Genomic DNA, 19,688 nt, shown 5'->3' on the forward strand with positions numbered 1-19,688 from the left:
TACATATTAGCCTTTATTTTAGCTTCATCTCTAAATGCAAAGTTGAGTGCAAATTTCCACATTTTAGGCATTTATTGCAGGACTTTTGACTACTATCAACATTTTCATGCAATGGCCCTCTCTTGAACTTCACAGGTATTGATTTTAAATTTATTCCATAATAAAGCTCCTACCTGTAGAGGATCAACTATATTATTATTTCAGTTTTAATCAGAGAATTGTGTAAATAGTGCCTGGCTTGCACTGGAACATGGATTTCTGCTTTCTTCTAAAGTTTCAAACTACAAAATAGCCACACTCTCTGGATCCTTTCTAATGGTTTCATCCATTGTGGCCACTTCTCCCTACAGCCTTTCACATTCACAAGCTGGTTTTTGTTTTTGTTTTTAACACAATACTGGTGATTGGCTGTCTAGCAGGCAAAGTTATGTTCATGCTGTAAACGTTAATTTAGAAGTTCAGACAGGGCCTGTACATGCCAAATTGCTGGAATAAAAAAAGTACTGAGCAGTCTAAAATGTCTCAGTATCTTTAATTAGCCTGCAGACATATTTCACTGAACAGTTTATTATATATAACTGGATGTTCCACTCTTGTTCAAATTTTTGCCTTTAATACCAGATACTTTAGGGATAGTTAACAAATCACATATTGAAAAAAATGACCTCGTGTGCCAGTCATTTTACCTTGTACCTCTTTAAGTAAAGAATTAAAACAATTATATTTAACCCTTAGGCAAACAACAAAATGCATTAAAGACTATGGAGCAATATGTGCAATCAAGCTCAACTATTATATTTTACATATAATTAGTACAGCACTTCAAAAATACCATGAGCCAAAATGTAGTAAAAAATCAGAAAGAGAGAGATATGGAGAGATAATTTGGTTCTGGAAGATTTCACAATCAGCTTGGTTGATCCAAAATGAAATATTCTTTATATTCTAACTTCTAAAATTCTGCTCCTACCATCTTAAAAAGAAAGTGATTAACAACAGTATAATTAACAATAGTTTATGGGTTATCTAGACTTCTTTGGCCTTTCTTTTTTCAGCCTACTGCCAGCCTTTTATTGATATATGACTATTTGCTAACTTCCACTGAAAGTGATTTAAAATCCGTATCATGGAGAAGAGCCAAAGAGAAGAGTAAGATTAATGTGAGCCAGCACCTTCCCCACGCAGATGCTCCCTGCCTCCTACAGAGTCAAGAGGAAGAGAGATGTGTGGGTGGCCTGGAGCCAGCAAAGAGGTACACAGAAGCACAGGTATAAAGAAAAAAGCAGGTAGCCACCCAGAACTGAGCAAGAAATGCTACAGTGATGGGCAGTGTAAGGAAAGTCTCTTCAAGTGCAAACGGTAAGGGCATTCATACAGTATTTGATGGAAGAGGGCTCAGAAGTCATCACTGTGAAAAATTATGCAGGGATGTTAACCCACAGGTTTGGTTGTATATTAGAAATCACATCAAAAAGAAAAAGTATTGTGAGAGGTATTTCATATTCTCATCAATGTTCTAAACATCAGAATTTTTTTTTTTTTTTTTTTTTTTTTTGATGACAAGTGTAAACTAACCTGAATAGGTGCTCTGGACAAATGCTTTGATGCTTTAAGCTCTGCAGCAGTCCCCAAGGCAAAAAACAAAACAAAACAAAAAAACATTATTACTCTTGCCCCAAATTTTTTACAAATGCAAACATTTCACCACATGCTCTATGGCCATGTCTTCTTGCCCACTGGGTAGATAGATGTGAGTGTGAGAAAATTCTGAAATGAGACCAATAACTAGCATGAGCATAAGGGATCTATCATAGTGTTTTATGGGTGTATGTTTCTTTTTACTTTGAGAATCCATTTTTAAGAAAGTAACCAGCAAATAACACTTTGAGTATAAATGGCCAATCTGGTCTATGCTTTTTAACTCTTCTCAACCTTTTTCTACCCTACAGTCTTGTCTCCAGATGCCACGTACAGAGTGTGTCTGTGCTCCAGGCAGAGAGAGAGTCCATCTGTCAGCAAACCTGTCAACATCACCTCCAAGTAAGAGAGCACACCCAGCATGAAGACTGATAAACCCCAATGGGAACCCTAGATCTTGTTTTACCATGAGTTTATATTCATGCCTTATACAACCAAAACAACAAACTGCCTTGTTTCAAAGTCCGGATTCCTGGATGTGGGTGTCACTGTATAATCTCATCTACAACTCCTCTTTGACTAGAGTTTATTGAGAAGAAACTGTTCCTCCCTCCTATTGTAATAATGAATTTTTACTCTAGGTTTCAGCTGACTTGTTATCCTTACCTTATGTTTGTGGTTCTGTTCTCTTCTCGTCTTCATCAAACGTTGGCCTGAGGCAGAGTCTAGAGGATGGAAGCTCTCAGACAAATCAATAGACTGGTTAAAGGCCATCTCCAGCTTTGAAGTTTACCTAGGAAAAGAATGGCATCCTTTATTGTTTCTGATTCCCTGAAGACCAAAATACTTGGAGATGAAGAGGGAAAAAAATGCAGTGAAAGAGAAGTAAAGGGCCAGAGTACACACAGTAACTACTGGAACTTGGGGCTTGATTCAAGCCCTAGATTAGCAATTAATTAGTCCAATACTCTTTGGCTAAGTCTATGAACACAATAAAATGTTTCCTTAGATCATTAAGTTTTGGGGTAGTTTGTTATACAATAATAGTAAGCAGAATACCATCCAAACCACTATAGGTATTATTCAAGCTATATTCAAGTTCATGGAAAAGTTGGAATAGTACAACTGAGAGCAAGCAACCCATGAGAACTGTGAGGGTACACACCGGCTGAAAATGGCCCAGCCCACCACACTTTCTTCCCAACTTTCATCATCCTGGAGTTGATAATCATTTCCTTGTCTTTTTTTTTTTTTTTTTTTAAGAGTGGCCTTACAAACCTTAAAGACATCCTTTAACAATATGGCTTCTTTTTGTCGGTTTAAACTTTATATAAATGGAATCATACTATGCATTCTCTGTGCCTTACTTCTTTTGCTCAATATTAGCCTTATTGAAGTAGCTTGCTTTTTAAAAAGTCAGATAAGCTTCTCAAAGCAGAATGGTATAGAAAAACTGAGTCCAACTGAGGCCCGCAGAGTCTACATGATGGGTAAAATTTCAGTTTTTTTCCTTCTGAAGGTTCTTTCATGCCTTCCTTTATTCCAGCCTGCCTTCATCCATTCAATACACATTTACTCAGTGCCTAACTTGAGCCATGCTCTCTGATCAAGACTTTGGAGAGACAGCCAGATTAATATAAAGTTATGTGCCTTCAGGTGCTTATATTTTAGTAGAGGGAGATAGATAATAATCAGACAAACTGATTTATAGATGATGGAGTGTAAGTGGAAAAGAGGAAGAGGGGGAGAAAAAGGAGGATAAAAAAAAAGGAAGGGAAAGGAAAAATCAGAATAAGAGTTTATGCCTATAGAGAGTGACAGAAAGGGAGATTGCTCCTCTCATTCCCAGCCATGGTTCACCTTTTAGATCCCCCTGGCAATCATCTCACAATTGCCTTTTCAATCTCAATTCTCCACACATGGGATCCCAAACTCTTTCATCTCAAAGCTTCACTCCTCTCATTAGGAAAAGAAACCTCCTCTCCTTCTTGAATTTTGCCAGCATTGGAGCCTTGATATTCAACCAAATACTAAAGCAGTCTTTCCTTCCTTAAGAGTTCCCAGGCTCTAAGGAAGGGTAAGTGTGTTCTGCTTCCTTGAGGTAGGAAGATGTTGAACCATCAAAGGCCACAGTTGGGTTCCTCCCTAGTCACTCCAAGGCAAACACATCTCACTAAAGCAAACATTAATTTTCTTCTAAAAACAACAAAGTTTAGTCTCCTATGAGGAAATCATGTTTCTCTTTGTAACATGGCTTTGACTGCCCTGCTTGTAAAATAACACCTCAGGACTCATGATAAGAAGCATGTGACTTACTTCCTGGAGCTGTTTGAATTCCAAACTTCCTTGAGAATGGATGGAAAAATCTCCAAGTATTTTCAGATAGCCCCTGGGAAAAGAGGTCTCAATTTATCTCCCCACAACCTTACGTGAGAAACTTGGACATAATTCCAAATGCAAAAGAGATGAAAGGATTTTTTTTTTTTAATTAGGGGGACAGGAATCACCACAGCTTAACTTTGGGATGAATCTTAGAACAATGACAAGATGTGATATTAATAATAGTACTAACAACAACAATAATAATAGTAAAGGAGTAGTCAGAAAATGACTTCAGGTTTCTAGATAAGAAGCAATGAGCTCTGAACTGAAGTAGTGAGAATTCAGTAGGAAAAGTCAGAGACTGATTCAAGGCATGGTACAGGAAGAAGTTGCAGAGCTTGGCAACAAATTAAATAGTACGGCACTGAGAGATGCCAATTTTTCAGGTTTGGGGGCCATATGAAAAAGAATGAGGGATAAAGAAAGAAGAGGAGGAGGATCAGGGTGGTGGAACAGGACAGGAGAAAAAAGTCAGCTATGAATATGTGAAGAATCGGATGCTCATACACCTCCTATACTGTGTCAAAGTTCCTCAACTCTTGAGTCAAGAAAGACTTCTCAGAAGCAATTTGGAAAGAAGTAAAAATATGGGCCCTGGAATTAGGCAGATGTTGGTTTCAATCTTGCCTCCACTCCTCGGGTTGGTGCCTTTTGGCAAGCTACTTTCGCTACTCAGCACCTTCATCTGTAAAATGGAGTTAACAGTGCCTCCCTCATAGGGTTAGGTGGGAGGATTAAATGAGAAAATTTAAGTAGACCATTTTTAATATTTCTTGGCATATAGTAAATGGTGTATGTACAAATTATAAACCTTACTCTTTGTTCACTGCTTTATTCAGCCTTACTTAAATAAGAACCCATATAAAAAGTCTAGATTATCCTTATTTAACACAGGATCACTTCCTCTTTGTTCTCAAAACTGTATTCAACCTTCATGGTCAGTGACAGTTGGCGAGCTCTTTCCTGTAGTGATGAGACACAGTGTTTGACAAAACTCTTTACCTATAGAAGTCAGGAGAATTTTGTAACATTTTGCATGTAATCATGATGAGAATTATGTGTCAATTCATCACACTTTTATATCCTACTCTACCCTACTCAAGGTGATTTCAGTTGAACATGTGCTTATCAAAGCGATGATCTGGCATGTGTGAATAAGGAGTCCTCTCCTGGGTGGGTGCACCATAGCAAATCAATGTATTGTGTGGAGGTGTAAACAAACAAGGTCTATCAGAACCACTGAGATACTCCCAAACCTTATGAGTTAATGTAATCTCCAGATGTTTGCTCTTGTGCTATTAGAAATAAAATGTCTACTTCAGAACACAGTATTAATTCCTTAAAAGTTTAAATGTCCCATGAGATCCTTAAAATTACATGCATTACTGGGCAACTGTCACATAGTTTACAAAGATTTTAAAGAAGAGCATTCATTCATTCAACATCTGTTGAGTGCAGACCCCATGGAAGAGAGGAAACACACTTAGGGGAATTTGACAAATCTCACTTTGAAATTTGGCTCTGCTACTTCCCAGGTAGATTCCTTTATTTCTCTGATTCTAGTTCTCCCCTTTACAATGGAGATAATAAATCCACCTTGTAAAGCTAATAATGTAGGCATCAAATACTGTAATGTGTTTCAAGTGCCTAGAGCCATGCCTACATTAAACAGAATTTATTAAGTTAATTGATATTTTGATATTATTAATGTAATTGCTGACCATTAAATAAATGTTCAATAAATGGAAATTGCAGCTACCATTTTTACATATGTTAAGTACTATAGTGCATAAGAAACAAGCACACTGTCCCTGCCCTAGCTCAAATCTTAGAGAGAAATGCATAAGCCTCTCCAAGGTAATATAAGGTTGGTCCCAAATACTGAAAATTAAGAAATTCAAGTAGAGTACATTTCACAGACTTTACTCTAAAACATAAGAACTTCCTGAGACTGAGCTTGCTCTGGAATTCAAATTATGTTTAAGAAATGCAGGTCTATCAAAGAATGATTGATTTATAAATTCCAAATTGGAAATCATTTCAGCCTTCAACAAATACTACCCACAAAGGATTTCCTAGCTAAGATCTTGCTGAATAATGACATTTGCCTGTGGCTTAGACAAGGAGAAGGTCTGCTTGTATTATAATGTCTACTGCTGGGCTCACGATAACTCAATCTCTCTTCCAAAAGAAACCCTTCTGTGTTTTAGCCATTTCACTTTTATCTTCCTGCATGTTTAACCCTGCAGTAGTGTAAATGTAACTTTACAAGTCCTGTACACATGTAACAAAGTTATAAAAGTTTGAGGCATTGCTTTTTTATATATTACAAGCCCAACATTTAATTAGATGTGCAATATAATACTAAGTAAATACTACATATTAATTCTTATCTTTACCATTAAGCCCCTTTCTAATGGGAAAAAGTGAAAATATTCACAAAAAACTGTAATATAGCTCATGTTCCATTCTTACTATGTATAAAGAGGCAAAGTAATAACTCAGTGTTACTTTTAATGTCATATTATCTTCATGCCTTGTCATTCCTCTTTGAAAACATCTGATGATAGCTCCAGTGTAAATTCACTGAATCTATTTTCTGAAAGTATATCTTATAAATAACTAATAAGTAATGGCTATTTGCTCCATCTCAAAAAGAACTGGGAAGTGTTTTGTCATTACCAACCACCTCTATTACAGCAAGAGGAAGACTTTATTCTAGGAGTGCTCTATATTCATCTCATCTATTAATTGCCAGATATGTGTCAAGGACTACTCTAGGAGCTAGAGGTTAAAACAGATGAATGATACCTGATTATCCAATGGCTTCTGCAGCGTGTAAGGAGACAGACATGCTCATAGGTAATTCTAATACAAGGCTAACTGTGTCCTCCATGTCCATGTGGATTAATGTTCACTTGAAATAAATCCATGTGTTTCAGATAACATCGATTGTAGCTGTTACTGGCCCATAAGATAATGAAACAGAGCAGTCTCCCCATTTTTACATAGGTTGAGACATTTTAGAGATGAAGATTCATTTACATTTTTTACATTTTTAGTAATTCAAACTGAAGTATCTATTCTCTCTTTAGACTTTTTTGTGCTTATCTATATCATTATACTATCAAGTATTCCACCATTCACCCCACTATTGCCAGAAAGGAGGAAAAATGAAATTATAGCTACCTAACTTAACATTAAGTTTCCTCAAAAAGGCTTTTAAGATGCTTTATAGCATCATTGGGTTGAATGCTAAACTTTTGTCATTATACTTTGAGTACCTGAGGAAAATGTGTAAACCAAGACAAGGAGAATGGAAAAGATCAGGAGGAATTAAAGATGCATTGGGGAGTTAGAAAATCTTGTGGTATTCCTGTTTCAGACACTGGTTTGCTATGTGATGCTGGATCCTTTGGCTTCTGTGCCTCTGTTGTAAAATGACGAAGGAGGGCGGCTCTTCATCTTCTGAAATTCCATGATTTCAAGGATCTTAAATGAGAGAAAAGTAAGGCCTTTCCTCCCACCCTAAGACTCTCTTCAGTTCCTGTGAGGAAAGTTGTGCCCCAAGTGGATGATAGAAAGTGACAGACCCTTGTGCCAGGAATAACTGACTTATTTTTTTTTTCTTTTTTAGAACAACTGATTTATTGATGATTTTCTTAAAGCACTTCTCAAGTGGGAAAAATAAAGGAAAAATAGCTTCTGGATATTAGCAGCTGGATATTGTTAACAAATAACTACTTAATTGTATCTCTCAGAATTGAAAACAAAAGATTCCAGCAGAGTAGGAATAATAGTGCCCAGAAGAAAGTCTCCCTCATAATCCTTTATTAAAGTCAGGACATCAGGGAGTACAATCTGGAATCGAAAACCTCTAATGATGGTAAGTTTTAGGCTATAGTAACCACTTATTCAAACACTAATCTAGTTGCTGCTATAAAGGTATTCTGCAGATGTGGTTAACATCTACACTCAGTTGATTCTTCTCAATAATATGGGTGGGCCTCATCTAATCAATTGAAGGGCCTTAAGAGCAAAACTGAGGTTTCTCTGAGAAACAAAAAATTTTGCCTGTTCTCTGCAGTGTTAGCTGCTGCCCAAGAGGTTCTAGCCTGTCGGGTCTGTCCTTAGATATCAGACTTATCTAGCCAGACCCCCCACAACTATGGAAGCCAATTCCTTGAAATCCATCTGTGTGTGTGTGTATATATATATATATATATAGTCATATACTATATAATTTCTATACATATTAAGTAATGTATATTATATAATACATACATAACATATAAAATATATGCTACATGTTTTCTCTCTTTAATGTGTTTCATACATATATATGTAATATATATACAGTGTGTGTATATATCTTACCTGTTCTATTTCTCTAGTGATATTCTGATTCATATACCTCTGGTAAATATACATACATATATACACATATATACATACACGTAATATTTTATATAGACCATATATAATGCACAGGTATGTATATGTACATGTATACATATGTATGTGTATTTGAACACATCTGAAAGTATATTACTCGTGGAAACATTTTTCAACATTGATCTTGTGAGATAAAACTGTCAACTTAAAACAAAAGCCAACATACATATAGTAATTAATAAGTGTCAAACTTATTTTACACAAATTGATTTATGTAATGCTCATTTTAACTCTAAGAAAATGGTATGCCTGCCATCCTGTTTTACAGTTAGGGAAAAGCCAGAAAGAAATTAGATGACTCACCCAGGCCTACATGAGTAGTAAGAGGTAGTAGCATCATGATTCAAACTAAGGAGTTAAAAAAAAAAAACAAAAAAACAAAAAAACAAAAAAACAAAAAAAAACCTCAAGGAGTATGGCTATAGAATCAGAACTCTTATCCTTACTGCTATGCTGCCTCTCGGAACCAGTCCTGAATTTCTCCCAAAGATTAGAAAATGGCACTGTAGCATTAAGAAGTCTAAAACAGCCATTTTCGGATTTTGATCTGGTTGTTGGAACCAAATTCAGCTAGATCTCTGATCTCTCTAGTTAACTCCAAACTTATCAAACAGTGATCCACAGTCTCTGATAGGAACAGGGATGCACAAAGCAGATGAGAAGATTCCTCAGCCACTATGAGCCACTATACTTCAGAAGCTGCTGCTGATAAAAGCACGTCTGTTTGTCTACTCATGGTTTTTGTTAATATTAGCTACCAAGTCAGGAGCAGCTACGGTTTAGGGATGTTGAAGTGTTAGACTGGCCTTTGGAAAAGCAATGTAACCATTGCTATGTTTGAAGATACTACATTACTTAATAGGTTTGGGGATTTTTTATTTTTCCAAAGCTTCCTCACAGAAGTTGAAGGAAGTTAACTCTCATAATTGAGTATCATTTTATGAAACGTATAGCCAAGAGGTCAGGTGTGGTTGTGGTCTCCTTGTCAACTAAAATCCAGGTGACATTGGTTAGGCCCCAGTTTACATCTCATAGACAGTCCAGTGTCCTCCTCCAAGACCTCCCAGACAGTCTCTGTTCTTAGGATCACCCAAGTCTTAGAACTCCAGTTTCTACTTAATTGGATTAGTGCACAGGCGGTCACACTATTCTGCCCATGCTCTCCTGTTTCCTTAACACATCACCTCAAACAAGTACTTCAATCCTCTACCACAATTTTCACATGACTTCGTGGGTGCTACTTGTCCTCTGTCACAAAAAATTGCCTATGACTTGGAAATGAGCAACAGATAATACTGAGATTACGGTGTGTCCTTTCAGTGAAGGCCTGGGCATGGTCTAGTGGACCCTCTAGAGATTATCTGATTTTATCCAGGTGTGCACCTCTGATTATCTTTCTATTAACTAGGCTGTTTTACAACTCCTTTAGGGTTGTAAAAAACTGAGAGTAATGCAAATAATTCCTGTCCAAAGCAGTGGGAATTAATTACGCCCAGTAAAGATACAATTCATTTCTGCTTTATAGAAAAGATCCATCCCAAACATAATATGTTACTGCTTTGTAAGAAATTAACCAGTTTTGTATCTATTAGCAAATATACTTTGGCATTCCTGATTTCATATTTATCCCTGTTCTTCACATTCTCATTTGAACTAGTCTTAATATCATAGTTGCTTATATTAATTAATTAGTTGAATAAAATCCTTGACATATGTTCACTTTATATCTGCACGAGAGCCATATTATTAACTTTTGAAAATTATACTGGGCCATTCTGACCATTAGGGAAATAGACGATTTACACTGAAGAAACACAAAAGATTTTAAATTGAGTATTAAGTATCCTCCTTAAAAACTCTTCTGGCTATTTTCATCAATTCAGGTTCCAACTTCCAACCATGTTGTTAGGCTCCAGGTCTTTTTCTGCTTCTCCTCACCTCTACACAGAGCACTTTCTTATATGTACCCTGCTCCCCATTAGCAAAGAAATTTCAGGAATTATTCTCCAAAACAAAGATCTTTCCCTCATAAGAAGAATCCTGGTACTAACTGTATCTTGGAAGATATACTGGTAAGCAAGATTGGAGAAGGTCAAAAAGGAAAATAAATAAGAATATCTACTTATTTTTTATAGTTGAAAAATCTAAGGCCCAGAAATAATTTGTTCACATATATTAATTCATTATTAAAGAAAATATATCGCTTGCTGTAATACAAAGAATTATTTTACACTGAACTAAAAAATTCAAATTAAGTATTAAAAGTGGGTTATTTTAGGCTCATTAAAACTTTTCTAATAGGATGGGGGGAGTTTTAATCAAATAAAGTACAAATTAAATTCAGGGATAGATATATAGTGATATTTGATCCAATTGTAGATTGGTTTTTCAGAACTGAGAAGGTATCTTCCCAGGAAGGAAAATGTTGTTAAGTGTTCACATTAGTAAATTAGATGAATAATTTAAGTATCATGAATTTACCATAAACTATTATATAAAACCCTATTGTTAACAATATTAATTGGGGTAAGGCAGGAGATATCCAAACTGGTAGAAACTTCCAAAATTTCTCTTAAATGTAGTTTCTTGGGCAGCCCCTGTGGCTCAGTTGTTTAGCGCCACCTGCAGCCCAGGGCGTGATCCTGGAGACCCTGGATCGAGTCCCACCTCAGGCTCTCTGTATGATACCTGCTTCTCCCTCTGCCTGTGTCTCTGCCTCTCTCTCTCTCTTTCTCTCTCTTTCTCTCTCTCTCTCTGTCTCTATGAATAAATAAAATCTTTTTTAAAAATGTAGTTTCTTTAGGAAAGGATTAAGCTCATTTTCAGGTTGGTGGAGAAAATATGAATAGTTGTAGTGATTTTAAAAGGAACTTCTAGGGGTGCCTGCCTGGCTTGGACACTAGAGTATGCAGCTCTTGATCTCAGGGTTGTAAATCTAAGCCCCATGTTGGGTGTAGAGATTACTTAAAAATAAAATTTAAAAAAAAAAAAGGAACTTCTAGAAATTCTCAAAGTCCTCACAAAATAACTAAAATAAATTTCTAGAATATATAGCTGATGAAAATAATTAGAATAAAATGCGAATATAACAGCTAGTTTTTTTATTCAATTTAACAAAGAGTTGAATGACTTTCTTACTTTCTTAAGGCTTGTCTCAAAATGCCTTTCTTAGGGAAGTGATCTTTGACCAATATGAACAAACTTTACCTCTAGCACTCCTGACCCTTCTCCTGCTTTATTTTCTCTCTTACCATTTATCATTATTGCATATATTTGTTCCACTTTTTAATTTTAATGTTTAATTAATTTTTAAATTAATTCCTCCTTCTAGATATGCTCTCCCAAAAAGCAGGAATTTGTGTCCTTTTGTTTACTGCTGTATCTACACCAACTAAAACAATGCTTGGCACATAGTAGATCCTCAACAAATTTTTGTTGACAGACTGAATATTGCATTCAACAATGGCAAAATATAATTTTTTAAACAGACATAAAAATTATGCAAAAATTAACTATGGGCTAAGCCATAAAGCTAGCCTCAAGAGATTTCAAGTATATCAAACACATCACACTTTCTGACTACAGAGGAACTAAGTTAGATTAGCAATGGTCTACATCATATGTCATCAGGGAAATGCAAATTACAATTAAATATCACTAACACCTTTCAAAATGGCCCTGATCCAGAACAGTGACCACACCAAATGCTGAGAGGATGTGAAGCAATAGGAACACTCATTCATTGTTGGTGGGAGTGCAAAATAGCACAATCATTTTGGAAGACAGTTTATTCTTAGCATATGATCCAGCAATCACATCTCTTGGTATTTACCCAAACGAGGTGAAAACTTATGCCCACACAAACACCTGCACATGATGTTTACAGCAGCTTTACCCATAACTGCCAAAACTTAGAAGCAACCAAAATGTCTCTCAGTAGGTGAATGGATAAATAAAACTGTCATATATCCAGGCAATGGAATGAATATTATTTAAAGCTAAAAAGAAATGAGCTATCAAGCTATGAAAATACATGGTTGGACAATAAGGGCATATTACTACATGAAAGAAGTCAGTCTGAAACGGCTACAAACTATATGATTCCAATTTTATGACATTCTAGAAAAGGCAAAACTATGGAAAAAAGTAAAAAGATCAGTGGTTGCCAGGAGTAGGGAGAGACAGATAAATAGGTGGAGCACAGATGATTTTTAGGACCCTGAAAATGATGGCTACATGTCATTATACATTTTCTAAACCTGAAGAACATACAAAACTAAGAGTAAACCCTAAAGTAAACTAGTGACTTGGGTGATTATGACATGTCAGTGTAGGTTTATCAGTTGTAATAAATGTACCATTTTGGCGAGTGAAATTGGTAATGGAGGAAACCATATGTATGGAGGGACAGGGGTATATGAAAAATCTCTACCTTCCCCTCAATTTTGCTATGGGCCTAAAATTGTTCTTTAAGAAAAGTCTTTTTTACATTATGTCTATTTTTTTATGTTAAAAAGAAAAAACAAGAACAACACAGAGATAGGAATAAGCTGGACCTTCCCCTTAGTGATACAGCTGGCCCACAAAAGAATCCACAGTGAAAGAACCAGGTGAACTCTGACACCTCTCTTTCTCCCTCTGTGCTTCTTGCTCTACTGTCAGCAGTCTCCAGTGACTGAACTCAGGAAGAAGCCCATGGAAGCCAAGAAAAGCCACTAAAGTGGCCCATGTAGGTCAGTCACCCAGGGCCCCAGCTGGGTGGGGAAAGTGGAAAGTAATCTAAAGGGATAATGGAAGATATACAGCACAAAGTAGTATCTACAAACAACAAAACTAAATACACATAGCACTTAGTGATAAATAGTTGTGAAGATTCTCTTAAGATTAGGAACAAAACAAAATGCCTGCTGTCATCACTTCCTTTCAGAATATTCTTGAGACCTTCTCCAGGATACAGCAATAAGGAAATGAAAAAAAAAAAAAAAAAAAAACAAAGTATAAAAATCAGAAAAGAAAAATAATATCATTTCTAAATCATATGATAGTTTCAGTCTAAAATACAAATTATTTACAGATAGAATATTAGACTGCAAAGAGAAGTTGTATACATAAATATTTTTAAATATATCACATTTTTTACATAACAAATGTATAATAGCAACAAACATCTAACATACTAATAAATAAATTCAATAAGTAGAAAGATCTTTCTGGAGAAAATTATAAAACATAGTAACAGATGTTGAAGTAGAAATAAATAAAATGGAGAGTTAGACCATTTTTTCTGGCTGGGAAAACTTTGTCCTAAAAAAGTTGCTTCTTCCCATACTGATCTAGAGACTCAAAGCAATTCTGATCAAGATCTCCAAAGGTTATTTTGGGGAAACTGTCAAAGTAATTCTAAAAATTTATATAGGAGACCTTAGGACCAAGGTCAAGTTAACTGAAGAAAAAAAGCAAGTTGAAGAAACTGACCCTACCTAAAATATCAAGTCTTATCACAAAGTTGTATGATTCAGACAGTGTGGTATTGATATGGAGGCAAATAGACCAATGGAATAGAGTCTAGAAACACCCACACAGAAAAATGCAGTTGGCATTGAAGAAGTGGAGAAAAGGCAGCACAGGGAAAAGTCCTGAAATAATTCAGTGTATCCATTGGGAAAAAAATGAAATTTGTCTCCTACTTCACACCATACAAAAAATCAATTTCATATTTGTTAAAGATTTATAAGGTGAAGAATAAAACTTTCAAAAGATTACACAAGAAAATATCTTCACAACCTCAAGGTAAAAAGGGATTTTTGAAGCAAGACCTAAAAATCAACATTCTTAGGCAAGATTTGAGAATTAAGAACTTTTGTTCATCAAATGACACCATTAAAAGGGTGAAAAAATGATCTACAAATTGACTAAAATATTTGCAATATATTTAACTGATGATGAATTTGCATCCAGACCATGAAAAGTACACTTTATGAATCAATAAGGAAAAGACAAGCTGACCAACTGAAAAATAGTCAAAGGATTGATAGAAAGGATGAATGAATGAAAAATGAAAAAATGAAGGAAGAACCACAAAAGGTCATTGGAAAAGGGTTTGACATCATCTAATACAACTGGACAATATGCAGGGACACAATACTTTCACTCCTATGTATATATTCAAAGGCCGTGGGTTTCAAACTGCGTGTTATGACAGACTCATTTAAAAATGAAATAAAAAAAAAAAAAATGAAATAGAGGGGCAGCCCTGGTGGCGCAGCAGTTTAGCGCCGCCTGCAGCCCAGGGCCTGATCCTGGAGACCCGGGATTGAGTCCCACGTCGGGCTCCCTGCGTGGAGCCTGCTTCTCCCTCTGCCTCTCTCTCGCTCGCTCTGTATCTCTCATGAGTAAATAAAATAAGATCTTAAAAAAAAAAAATGAAATAGAGGGCAGCCCTGGTGGCCCAGCGGTTTAGCACCATCTTCAGCCCGGGGTGTGATCCTGGAGACCCAGGATCAAGTCCCATGTCTGGCTCCCTGCATGGAGCCTGCTTCTCCCTCTGCCTGTGTCTCTGCCTCTCTCTCTCTCTCTCTCTCTCCCTGTGTCTATCATGAATAAATAAATAAATAAAATCTTTTTTAAAAATTAAAAAAAAATAAAAATGAAACAGAATTAAATAGAAAGATCAGAATGCACTACAATTAGTAAGGGTAAGTATTGTTCTGCAAAACTGTTTTCTTTACACATCACGTATGTAAGTTAACTGAATTGTGAAGAAAAATATTTTTACTGCGTATCTCAGGCAAATGTTTGAATGCCACTGTCTACAGAAGTTTCACATATGTGCACTAGAGGACAAATAGGAAAATGTTTATGACAGCACTATTATGTTAGGTCAATACTCATTACCAGTAAAATGGATACACAAAATGTGGTATAGTTAATGTAATGTTGGTAAAAATGAACAATCTACTATAAATATAACAAAGAGGAACCTCAAAAACAGCAAGTCCCAGAAGCATACATACTGTATCATACCATTCATATGTAATTCAAAAATAAGGAGAAGTAAATATGTTGCTTGGGAGCACAACCTAGGTACTCTTGTAGCAAAATTAGGTGGCCAGGGACACCTGAGTGGCTCAGCGGTTGGGCATCTGCCTTTGGCAAAGGGCGTGATCCCAGGATCCAGGATTGAGTTCCACTGGGGCTCCCCGCAGGGAGCCTGCTTCTCTCTCTGCCTATGTCTCTGCCTTTCTCTCTGCATCATTCATGAATAAATAGATCTTAAAAAAAAAAAAAAAACTGGGTGGCCAAACTATGAAGACGACAGGAATTATCTTTTTTTAAGATTTTATTTATTTATTCATGAGAGACACAGAGAGGGAGAGAGAGGCAGAGACGTAGGCAGAGGGAGAAGCAGGCTCTATACAGGGAACCTGATGTGGGACTCGATCCCGGGACCCCAGGATCACGCCTTGGACCAAAGGCAGGCGCTAAACCACTGAGCCACTCAGGGATCCCCAACTACAGGAATTATTAAGACAAAATTCAACATGGTGGTAACTGTGGGTGGGGTGGGGAAGGAGGAGATGCATCAAGGCAGAGCACTAGAGAGATCTTCTAAAGTGCTAGTCTAGTTTTATTCCCTAACTTGAGTGGTGAGGACATTATATATTAATTTTACTATGATTCTTTACCTACTACATACATAGTATGTGCAACTATACATACCAGCAACTGAACCTGCCACATATGTACAGTGATGTATATGTCACAATTAAAATTTGAGATTCGATAATAAATGCCAGCCATTGTTAATTTAATTCTATACCTCATTCTAATAAAAGTTTAATATTAGAAGAAAACACAACACTACAGCTGATGCACAGAGGGCTTACATGAACATATAATTTATTTTAAAAATATTTTAAAACTAACACAAAGTTAGAGATCATCAAAGACAATCAAATCTTTGCTACCTCTCTGTCAGGTCAACTAGTGTCTCTAAGAACTGAGTAATGAGATCATGCCAGGATTACCTCAGTATTAACACCAAGCCACTGGTATCCAGAGTCACCATCCCTCTAAAATTTGATATTTGGAGGCTAAAAACATCAGTTGAATGAATAATTGTGTAAGCAGGAAAAAATGGAGGTGAGGAACAACTTCAATACAAGACTGCCTTCGTAAATAATTACATGCAGAATTCAGAATACTCTGCAACCAGGTAGTGTGGGTTAGCATGAAAAGATGCTCCTGATATTTTGTTAAAGTAAGATAAGTTGCAGAACACTTTTCATGTATATAGATATACCGTTTGTACATAGGTATGCCAACTGTTAAATAAGGAAAATAATAAGAATTAATTAATTTCCAAAATATGAAATAACATGAAAATCAAATGGTAGCAGAAGATCAGTTTAGTAATAATCCTGACCAACTTGCCAAATACTCTCTGATCATTAAAGAGCTGGTTTTAGTCTGTGAAGAAATAGTTGTTTGTTTTGCCAGGTTTGCAAATGCTGACCCACATATTTTTCTAAAATAGCAATAGAGACACTACCTACCTACCATCTTGGCATTCCTTATTGGTTGATAATGCATTGTCCCTCCCTCTCGTCTTCACACACAGTGTATGCTCCTTTTACATTATTGTGTTGACATTTGAATGAACTCTGATGTGACTGGTTTGCCCCGAAGTACCTTTGGTGAATTTATAGTCCTGAAAGTGTCAGTGAAAAAAGTTTTAACTGCTCCCTCCCCATATGTGCTTTTAATTCAGCTCAGATTGGTTATAATAATTTATTTGAATATAAGATGTAAAACAGTAAAATTATTAAAGCTTTTTCTCTCCTTCCTTATGCATTGAGCTTTAGGGACCAAAAGCTAACTTATTAGATGGAATCAAGTCTATGGACATGCAATGAAGTTGCAGCACAAGAAAAAATGAAAAAAAAATTCCTGTAAGTAAAATATTTGATGACTAGTCTCAAAAACTACATGAGCTGGGGCAGCCCGGGTGGCTCAGCGGTTTAGTACCACCTTCAGCCCAGGACGTGATCCTGGAGACCCGGGATGGAGTCCCGCATCGGGCTCCCTGCATGGAGCCTGCTTCTCCCTCTGCCTGTGTCTCTGCCTCTCTCTCTCTCTCTCTCTCTCTCTCATGAATAAATAAATAAATAATATTAAAAAAAAATTACATGAGCCAAGATTATGTATGGAATTAGAAGACTGTCTTTCCCTAAATTCCAGATTACTCCCCTGTAAATATAAGAGGACAGAAAGTTTAAACATTAACTCTAAATCCCAGTGGTCTGCTTCTAAATCTAAAAAAGCCACTTTCCAAGGACTTTTTTCAAAAAAAGTCACCCTGAAAAGGCATTCTGTTCTAACTTCAGGGCAGAGGAAAATAGGAAACATGGCTATGAACTGCAGTTGCCATAAATAGCTCCACTGAGCCATTTCCTATTATTTTTCCTTGCTTTCTCCCTATTACCCAATAGTGTTTCTTCTCAGCTATTTCTTCTCTAAGGTGAGTAAATAAGCACGGCTCAGAAAATACCTGAGCAATGGATCTCATCCATTCAAATCTATTTCTTGTGCTATAGGGCTTTCCGTCGCAGCTTTGAACAATAAACAGCCTTAAGTGCATTCTCTCAGCGTCACAAGACTTCCAATCTCCCTGCGTCTGCATCTTATTCACGCTTTGCAATCCCCATGAGCCATTTTTCTAGATTAGGTATATCATTAAGGAGGTACTAATTTCATGTGCATAATGTCTATGGTGCTATTAGCTCACACCCTGTGAGGGGAAGGGAGGGCTGGAAAATGATTCCAGTATGGGGACAAAGAAACTGAGGCAGAAAGGGACTATAAGGGAAGGGGGTGAAACTGAGTGGGGGAAAATTAGAGAGGAAGACAAACCATGAGAGACTCCTAACTCTGGGAAACAAACAAAGGGTTGCAGAAGGGGAGGAGGGTGAGGGGATGGGGTGACTGGGTGATGGGCACTGAGGAGGGCACATGATGGGATGAGCACTGGGTGTTATACTATATGTTGGCAAATTGAATTTAAATAAAATTAAATTTAAAAAAAGAAACAGGCAGAGTAGAGGGCTCAGTTGGTTGAGCATCTGACTTTTGGTTTAGACTCAGATCATGATCTTGGGGTTTAGGATCACCCCATGTCTGGCTCCAGGCTCCCGGCTCAGGGCTTGGCATGGAGTCAGCTTGAGATTCTTTCTCTCTCTTCCTCTTCCTCTGCCTGTCCCCCTGCTCACCTATTCTCTCCCTCCTTCCCTCTCAAATAAAATAAATAAAATTTAAAATAAAATAAAAACCCTGCAAGGCAGGATAACAACACGGAGGCATCACACTTTCACAGCCGGTTTTCCTCTGCCAGGAATTGTAGTATATACAATATCCAGATCTTGGTGACAGTGACTGGAATCTGTAGTAATAAATGCATTAAAGACTGAGGGGATAAGATCAACAAACAGGTCTCTTACTCAAACTCAATCCCACAGGCTAGACAAGTGTACAAAGTCAAAATGTTTTGAGAATATTAAGAAATACCTATCTCTGTCTACAAATCCAGTAATAAGATATATTTCTGATTCTAATGATATCATGATCGAACTGCATTTCACTGATCTGTGATGAAGATATTGTAAGGAGATCTCAATTTTTTCCAGTTTTGTATTCCTGTTTGTCAGTTGCATTCATCTTTATCTGCAGTTTTCTGATGATAAAAAGAACAGGAGAGCTGGTTTGATTGACAGCCATCCCTGGTGCAGGATTTCCTCTTAACTGTTAAGTATGCACCTCACTCTTTACAATGCGTCTCTAGGACACAGCACTCAGAAAGCCAGGAGATAACATTCATCGTTATTGAACGGGCTCAAGGCTTTAGCAGGATGTTACAAGGTAAAAGAGTCTTTAATATCGAACCCAACTTTTAAACTGGGAAAATTTGAAACGTAATGTAGTTTACTCCACAGCTTACATTAGTATGCTTGGAAGAAACTAATCTAAGGATACAATGCAAAATGGATACACATTTAATGTCTGCAAGTTTGTTTTTATTGTGCATAAATTAATTGCTTTCAAACATGTTATTTATGGAAACGAGGTACAAAGAAACCATTTTTTTCCTGGGGTCTTCCAAAAACTTGCTTTACTATCATGTAACTGCTTTCTTTTTGATTATAGGGTGAGTTCACTGA

The 19,688-nt window shown here is 36.6% G+C and overlaps 1 long non-coding RNA gene across 1 annotated transcript in view; it reads right to left on the reverse strand.

Moving 5' to 3' along the window:
* Window positions 1–1,575: 1,575 nt before the first annotated feature.
* Window positions 1,576–19,688, reverse strand: part of LOC125754481 (uncharacterized) — a 68,722-nt gene continuing 50,609 nt past the window's right edge. The window contains exons 4-5 of the long non-coding RNA XR_007408819.1: window positions 2,305–2,431; window positions 1,576–1,616 (exon numbers count right to left, since the gene is read on the reverse strand). This is a non-coding gene — a long non-coding RNA (uncharacterized LOC125754481). The remainder of the gene's footprint in view (window positions 1,617–2,304; window positions 2,432–19,688) is intronic.

The sequence above is a fragment of the Canis lupus genome, chromosome 37 (assembly GCF_003254725.2).
Source record: "Canis lupus dingo isolate Sandy chromosome 37, ASM325472v2, whole genome shotgun sequence".
In the NCBI taxonomy this organism is placed as follows: domain Eukaryota; kingdom Metazoa; phylum Chordata; class Mammalia; order Carnivora; family Canidae; genus Canis; species Canis lupus.